The following is an 8,043-nucleotide window of genomic DNA, read 5'->3' as shown; positions in this document are numbered from 1 at the left end:
AATGTTTTTATTTTTGAAAACTTACTTAATGTGTGAATATGTTATTTTAGCCTTCAAAATTAATTTTAAAATACTTTTTTAAAAATAGATTTTAGAATATAGTTAATAATACTGAAACATAATACCGAAGTGCACAAATATTACATCAAATTATCACTGAAGATAACATAAAAAGTAAACAAATCATATATTTGATTCATTGATTCTGAACTGGATATATGAGAATGTGCCAGCTTGCAGTTTAAAACATTAGTGCTTAATTGTTTTATTCATACCACATCTCTAAATAAGTGTCTTTAGAGAAATCTTATATATTCATTTAAAAGAGAATACAATTGTATCTTCATTTTAAATGGACAGCAATATATTTAATCATGTCTGGCACCTTGACATATGTTTTCAGTATTAATGGTATACTGTATCAGTGAATAATACACTGATATACCATTAATACTGAAAACATATATGTCATTTAACTCCATTCGGAAATAAATGCATAGAACCAGTTCATTTGAAATACACTGTGTATTACAAAAAAAATTTCCATTCAAAGTGATGAGTTATCAGGCTCTCTGACATTCTCTCGCTTTATCCAGAATCTGCAGAACCAAAAAAACAAACTACAACTAGTATTGGTTGTTTTTCCATGCAAAGGTTGTATTTTAAACATGAATGAAGCTCTTACTCTGCTGAATCATTTAGTGGCTGTTGTTCACCCAGACCCAGTGTCCCTCAGTGTCCAAATCATTAAGACCAATCCAGTGTGTCACTTTAACTTTAGAGGAAAGAATATACAGATGGAGTAAAACTTAACAGTTTTAATAGTGAGATCAGATGTAAGACACATGTGGTCCAGAGCAGAGAATTATACTATTAAGGTCAACATAAAAACAGCTCTCAAACAATGCTGAAGTCACACTTCTTCTAAGAGAAAACTAAACCACAACCACAATCAAATGAACTTCCTTCTCTACTCTGCATTTAACTTCTGCTTTATCTTATAATGTAGTTTATACTTGAGACTTGGCATAATGTACTGCAAATAATTCTTATAATAAAATGTTTGTTAGGTCACTCATTTGTAAGTAACTTTGGATAAAAGTGTTTTCTAAATGAAAAAATCATTTGCAGATGCAAAAATTCCTCCCTTTCATTCAGTTTAACTCAGAAAAATCCTGCGTTATGGAAGTGTGGTGGCAAACAATTTTACATCACTGAATAAGAGACACACATGAATATCAATTGTCTTTAAAGAATATTTATTCCTTTGCAAGGAAAGGTCAGCAGTCATACAGTCATACAAAGTGCCAGCAGAGTGTGACGGTGAAGGGAAGGCATCCTTCCTCCTTTAGCTGACTCCCTCTGTCATCAGAGTGACTAAATGAACAACATGTCCCATAAAAAACAACAACATTTTGAGCAAAAAGCTGAGAAAAACCTGTTTTTGTCAAATATTACCTCTGGATCGGATTCAGAACGATGATCAAAACACAGATGGAGAATAAATCGAGTCCATCAACATTCACAAAACTCCACAGTCCTAAAGCTCGTCCTGGGTCGACATTTCATTCAGTAACATTAGGCAGTTTTGATTTATTTACTGTTTAATGTTGATGATTGCATTATTTACATATGCTATCACTTGTTTCTGCTTTATCTTCACTTGTCTTTTTATCAGGAGATTAATTCCTCTTTCAGAAGATGTGTCATAGCGCCCCCTAGTGTATAAATTATAATTTGTAAATGAAATAAAATAAATTGTTCTGTTTATTTATGTTTGTCATGTGATTTGTAAATGAAAAAAATAAAATTGTTCTATACATTTATACTTATAGTACTTTTTACAACTATTTACAAGAGTTAGTATTTCAGTTTCACTATTATAGTAGATATGCTGCTGCCGAACAATGTTGAGTGACTATAGGACGGGTAATGCATACATGCTTGATAACACCTCGGTTATGTATGTAACCCTTCTTCCCTTTCAGTCGGTCGCGTTCGACGTCATGTTGATATATCAACGAATTGGGATCTCAATTTGTCGGCTCAAGCCTTCGTTTTAAGCTCTAAAATTATGTTTTGGAATTAGCAACAGCGCGTTTTAAGGACAAAAACCTGACAAATGTCTTGAAATAGCCTACATCATCTGAACAGTGTTTTGAGGCGTGGTAACTGTAGTATAAGCGGAATAATTCACTCAGGGGTGTTGTATTATTGAAAAGTAATGTAAAAATAATTATTGAAAAATAATGTAAAGATAATTAGGGACTTTTTTCCCCCTATTAATTTAATGGTATTCGTCAATTATTCCTTTCTTATTCCCACAATTCTTTTGAACTCTGTCTCGTCTTCTGTCCAAACACACCATTGTTACCGGCCTCAGACTATAGGGGATATGTGGGCTCGCAGCAAAGGACACACAGGCAGTGAAGCACTGTGTACCTGTGAAACAAGAAAAGAGACCCTTTTGTCTTTTGGCACATCAGTTTACTTCTGAGATCACACCCGGGAGAAAGCTACCCTTACGAAGAAGAAGTTTATTCAAGTGTGCTATTAGTATACTTTGTTTAAACTAAAAATAAGAAAGTATACTTTCAGTCTACTTTTTATGTACTTCTCAGAAATATACTTCAAATTGCACTTTAGTACACTTGACTTATACTGACAGAAAAGTCTAAGTATATTTGGCCTATACTTGTACTCAGTCTTTTGATCGAGATTTAATTAAAAGTTTAATTATTCAAAGTATACTTGGCTTGTAGTTGTGTTAACTCTTTTGATTGAGTAGCCTATTAAAGATACTTTTTTTACATAGTTTTTCACATACAGTCTTATGAAACTTACATTGTTTGAAAATATTGATAAAAATATTGATATAAAACAGATATGTTTCTAATTCTGTGTATCTGAATTTTTGTTTAGGCTAGTCCACTGGTAGTGTATAGGAATTTACTTTAATTCTACTTTACTCTTTCCCCACAATTGACTGAATTTTCCAGCTATCCATGTTTTCACTGGTATACGGTAGGGGGCGCTATGACACATCTTCGACTACAGAATCTCCTGATCAAAACACAGGAGAAGAAGAAGCTGAAACAAGTGATAGAAGATTGCTCACTCAAATGTAAAATAATGTGATCATCAAACATTAAACAGCTTGTAAATCAAAACTGCTTAATGTTTCCAAATGAAATGAAGCGTAACCCATGAAGTAAAAACGACTGTGAAGCTTTGGGGGTTTTGGACTCGATCTACTCCATCTGTGTTTTGATCACGTTTCTGAATCTGATCAAGGCGTAGTCTTTGACAAAAATTAAATTTTCTCATCTTTTTTGTTTAAAATGATGCCTTTATTTATGAAACTTACCGACATTCAAGTGTTGATAAAAAAGGATGCATGAATCTAATAAAATGTTTTTAAAATTAAAGTAAAGTTAAAGGTATTTTTCAAGTATAAAAAAATAACATTTGAACATAGTAGTATAGGCCTGCAAGTGCTAAAATTATATATAAATAGTAAACTATAAGTATAATGTTAAGTTCACTTAAAGAAAACTTGTATAAAACTACTAAACTAGTAGTTTACTGAGAGTTCATTAAAAGAAAACTACTAGTATACCCATAAGTTCACTTGCAGTACAAATGAGAAACGTAATTATGAACTAGTTGTGCATTTAAAGTTTACTACTGTTACACTTATAGTACACTTAAACATATACCAAAAGTGGGCCAATTTAGTTCATTACCAGTTAGCCAGTTTAGTTTAGTACTGCGGAATAGCAGTATTAAAATAGTACACTACAAGTTTACTACTAGTACATATTGACATTAGTATACTTACTACATAATGTATACTTTACAAATATACTTGAACATTACTCAAGTATACTTCATAAAATGAACTTGAAGTATACTTCTTTTTCATAAGGGTAGTCTCTACAGTGTGCTTCACAGGAGTGCTCATGCAGAAGGTGTGTTTTCCATGTAAATCAGAGTTTTTGTCCCAACCGGCCGCAACGGCGACACACAATGATTCTATTTTAGAAACGGTTTCTATCTCTGCGACGTCACGGCTAGAACAACAACATAAAGTTTGATCATCTCAGGTACTGTTTATGTGCTTAATTTAATGTTAAAAGCATCTGTGTGAGATTGAATATCATTTTGCATGTATTTTATAGCCGTACTTATCGATTTCGTTGTGAGTGCAGCGAGCTTGCCGAGAGAGCCCGCTGCCCGCCCACACGCTCTTCTGATTGGCTATGATTTTTATTGAGGGTAATGGAAACATTAGCCTGGGGCACGTTGAAGTTCAAAACGGTGCGCAACGTTTTGCTACAGTTGAACGTCATGTTTCCTGGAAACGGCGTGCACCGGTGTGTAAAGGGGTTTGAGATACGTTTTCTCTTGTTTGGTGGGTGTGTCAGAACTGCAGTCCAATCAGCAGCAACATGTATATAAAGCACGCAGTATTAAAGTGAACTCGCACAATGGGTTCAAGGCATAGACTGTAAAAAAATATGGACGTAGTGTCCGTGATGTCACCCGTAGGTTTCTGAAGAGCATTTTTGAAGCCTAAAGTGGGCGGAGCTGGCTGTCGCCATCTTGGCCTTGCGTCACTCCCGGATAACAGAAAAATGGGCAAAGAGGCGGGGCGTGAGTGGAGCTGAGGAGCCTGGCTATCTGAAATCACGCCCACCTTGCTCGACGTGATCGAGTTAGCTCAGGCTGGGGAGGTAATGCTATAACGTTATGCTACTGACAGTACCAAGTCTGCGACTGCACAGGGCCTCGCTCTAAAGTGACAGTTGATGATGTAAAGCCAATTAAAAGTTCCTATTTTTGCCCTTCGAAATATTATAATAGTTAAAAGACATGGCTACAAGTGAGACTGTGTATCGTGATTCTGTACTATTCTGCTATTTGAAAATGTATTATGCAGTAACTTAATATTACTCTGAGAGTGTGTGTGTGACAGTGATTTATGTGCATACATGTCAGTCACTCTTTTTTTATAGTCTATGGTCCGTCAGCGTGGCATCTGGTCAAGTTCGTAGAGAGCTTATTCAGTCCATTTTAAATTCTGATTTTGGCCGCCTCTCAAATGGGTTAAACCATAGATATATTGCCTATGAAGTTCAAGTAAATGCGCTAGAAAATCCACGCTCATTCAAGGATGTGCATTTATTGCATGGACGGAGAAAGCGCCGACGCCTGCAGGATTTCATCTGACGGTACATAAGCATATTATAATCTATCTGTTCCATGAGAGCAGAACGAACGAGCCTTTATTGACGTTTTTAAATCTGAAAACTCCAAAAAGCAACGAAATTGTCAGACATCCATTAGTGCATGTTCACAGAGGAAAACAACTGAAATACAGCGCTGGTTGTTCTCTCGATGTTGTTCTCTTGTCTCTCTCGAATGATACTCGACGACAACGACGGAATCCTAAGCCGTGGGCGAAGTAATGGGTGTATTAAATTGTATGAATAATCCCGAAAAAAAGCACAAAACACGGCAGAAATGGCAAGTTCAGCAGCTAACATTTACTGAGGTGAAGTGACGGCTAGTAACAGCAGACAAACGTCTAGCATTGACATCAGCGGCAATCCACCTGTCACTCAAATGGCCACACCCTTGCAGAACTTTAAATATTAATCAACTAAACGGAAGAGCTATAAAAAAATTCACCCCCCTCACAGTTGTTTTGAAGGGCAAAATTAACTGTATAGACCAAAGCCACATACAGACACCAGGCTGTAAACATGTTTTTTTCTGCTGTAAAGTTGGTAATTTTAACATGGGGGAGATACAGATTTGACTCACTTTTGACACCAGCCTCAAGCGGCCAGTCAATGAATTGCAGTTTAACTCACTTCCGTGTTGGTTTCAAGAGAGAGACGGGGAGGTTGCCGCTTGGTTCAAGGAAAGTAATTTACAAGTGTGTTCAATGCAGCTCGGTATACGCAACAACTGAGGATATTAGAAGACATGTTTGTCGTAAGTTTTATTGTAAAAATATAGGATATCAACATAATGATGTAGTTGTTTATATTTTTAGCTTCATTACAAGTGTATGGCATTTGGTATAGAAATAAACAATGGTAATTAAGTGCTTTTCCTAAAAATGAGAAAGAAAATACAGGGTATTAAAACAGTATGAACTACAAATAAAGGTGTGTTTTAGTCTGAATTAGGTAAGATGTGTGCTTCCATTTCAGTTTCAGCAATCCCTTCACTTGATTGGGATGTTCTCTTTTGTTCTGGGCGGCAAGTGCAGTAACTGTAACATCGGGCATATTTTGTAGTATTAAACACATATTTATACCGACTTCATCAGGCTCCGAAAATTCTTCACAAAGAATGGCCTTCTCAGCTGCCATAGTTGCAACTCTTGCGTCATCAGAACAGTGTGTTCAACGCATCACCGTTTCTGTTTAAAAAACGTTGTGCAACGTTTTGTCGGGGCTGAACGCAGCCCTGGTAATACCAAACTCTGCTACTTCGCTTTGCTTCGTAGACAGAGTCTGGCAAGGCATAATTGAAAAGCGCTTTCTTTCTCGTGGGGGGGGGGGGGGGCGCTTGTCTGAAGTTTAAAATCATTGGTTACCCTAAGCCAATCACATGACGTTTGGTTATGGCGTGTGTTATGCGCATGCTCAGCCGCATCTAACTTCCACTGTAAACACATGTATGATGCGAAAACAAAACCATCGAGCGAAATACCGGAGTGAACATGGCTGTGAACGACTTTTGCAGATTATGTGAAGTAAATCTACGCATCCACGGTACAATCAGCATCTACGTCACGGCTCTCAGCCCGCCCTCTGTTCGTTGATTGGCCGGCTGTTTTGAGGCCGGAGGAAAATGGGGAAAACGGTCGCTATCTCAGACTCTGTACAGAAGCAAAATGAAATTGAGCGAAGTCTGACGTAATCAGACTATGGAAACGTAGCAACTGAGGGCATTTCTTCTCATCAATAGAATTCAATGAGTAGTCTTTGCATACATGTGGTCACGTGGCCTAATAAAAGTTCCCTTTCAGTGTTTTTTTTTCTTTTCTTTTCTTTTCTTCTTGTTCTGTTGAATAGCTTCAAAATCAGATCTGAATGATTTCAGTCCTCAAAGGCTCTTTCAGTCAAAACCTCACTGAACCAAGAAACGTCTCTTTCGATCACAATAATCATGGGTAAGAGCTTATCAGAATTTGAACTGCTTCATTACATTCGCAGTAAAACATTCACAGCATTATGTGCATAAACATTATATTAAACACTTAGCAAACTTTTGTTAGAATTTTATGGAGGAAAATTATATTGTGTAATATTGTTATTGTTCTATCGCCCAACCCTAGAAAAGCACTTTGTGAAGGGATTCAGGTATTCACTTTTGTTTGAAACAATTCAACAAATGGAATCCCCTTCCTTAAGTGTCCTGCAAGGGCGCAAAAACACAGTTTAGAATTTGCCCTTACAAGTCTCCTATGTGAGCATTAATTGTGTTGCACATGCTGCTGCCCATTAAGTGTTCCGAATTAAGTGAAACAGCTCAGTAGGATTTGGATCAGAGCCTTGCCTGTGCAAAAGGTCTGACAGCTGCCCTGAAGCTTAGTAAGCAGAGGTGAAATGTTTCATGCCCTCATGATAACAATTATATTTTAATTTAGAGACTGATTATGAATTAACACATGATAATGACACTGTCACACCACTTGTTTACCCCAAAATGTAAATGCTATAATGAAGAAGAAGTGACACATTTGAATCTCCAGAGAAGCCATGTTCAAAAGTTGGTAAGTTCTGTTCTTATTTCTGTCACTGTACAAATCAGAAGTGATTTGTGCGGGTCTCGAACCCGGGTCTCCGGTATGAGAGTCAAGCGCTCTAACAAGGAGGCTAAAGACTGCAGCCTCTAGCATATATATATCAGCTGGGATCGTGCAGAGCCCTTTGAAGCAACAATTTGGTTACTGTTGAAGTCCATTGTGTGGAGAAAAATCCTGAAATGTTTTCCTCGAAAATCTTTTAATTTCTTTTCCAC

The sequence above is a fragment of the Squalius cephalus genome (assembly GCF_949319135.1).
Source record: "Squalius cephalus genome assembly, chromosome: 8".
Lineage (NCBI taxonomy): Eukaryota > Metazoa > Chordata > Actinopteri > Cypriniformes > Leuciscidae > Squalius > Squalius cephalus.
The sequence above is the reverse complement of the archived record's forward strand: the minus strand, read 5'-3'. Positions refer to the sequence as shown.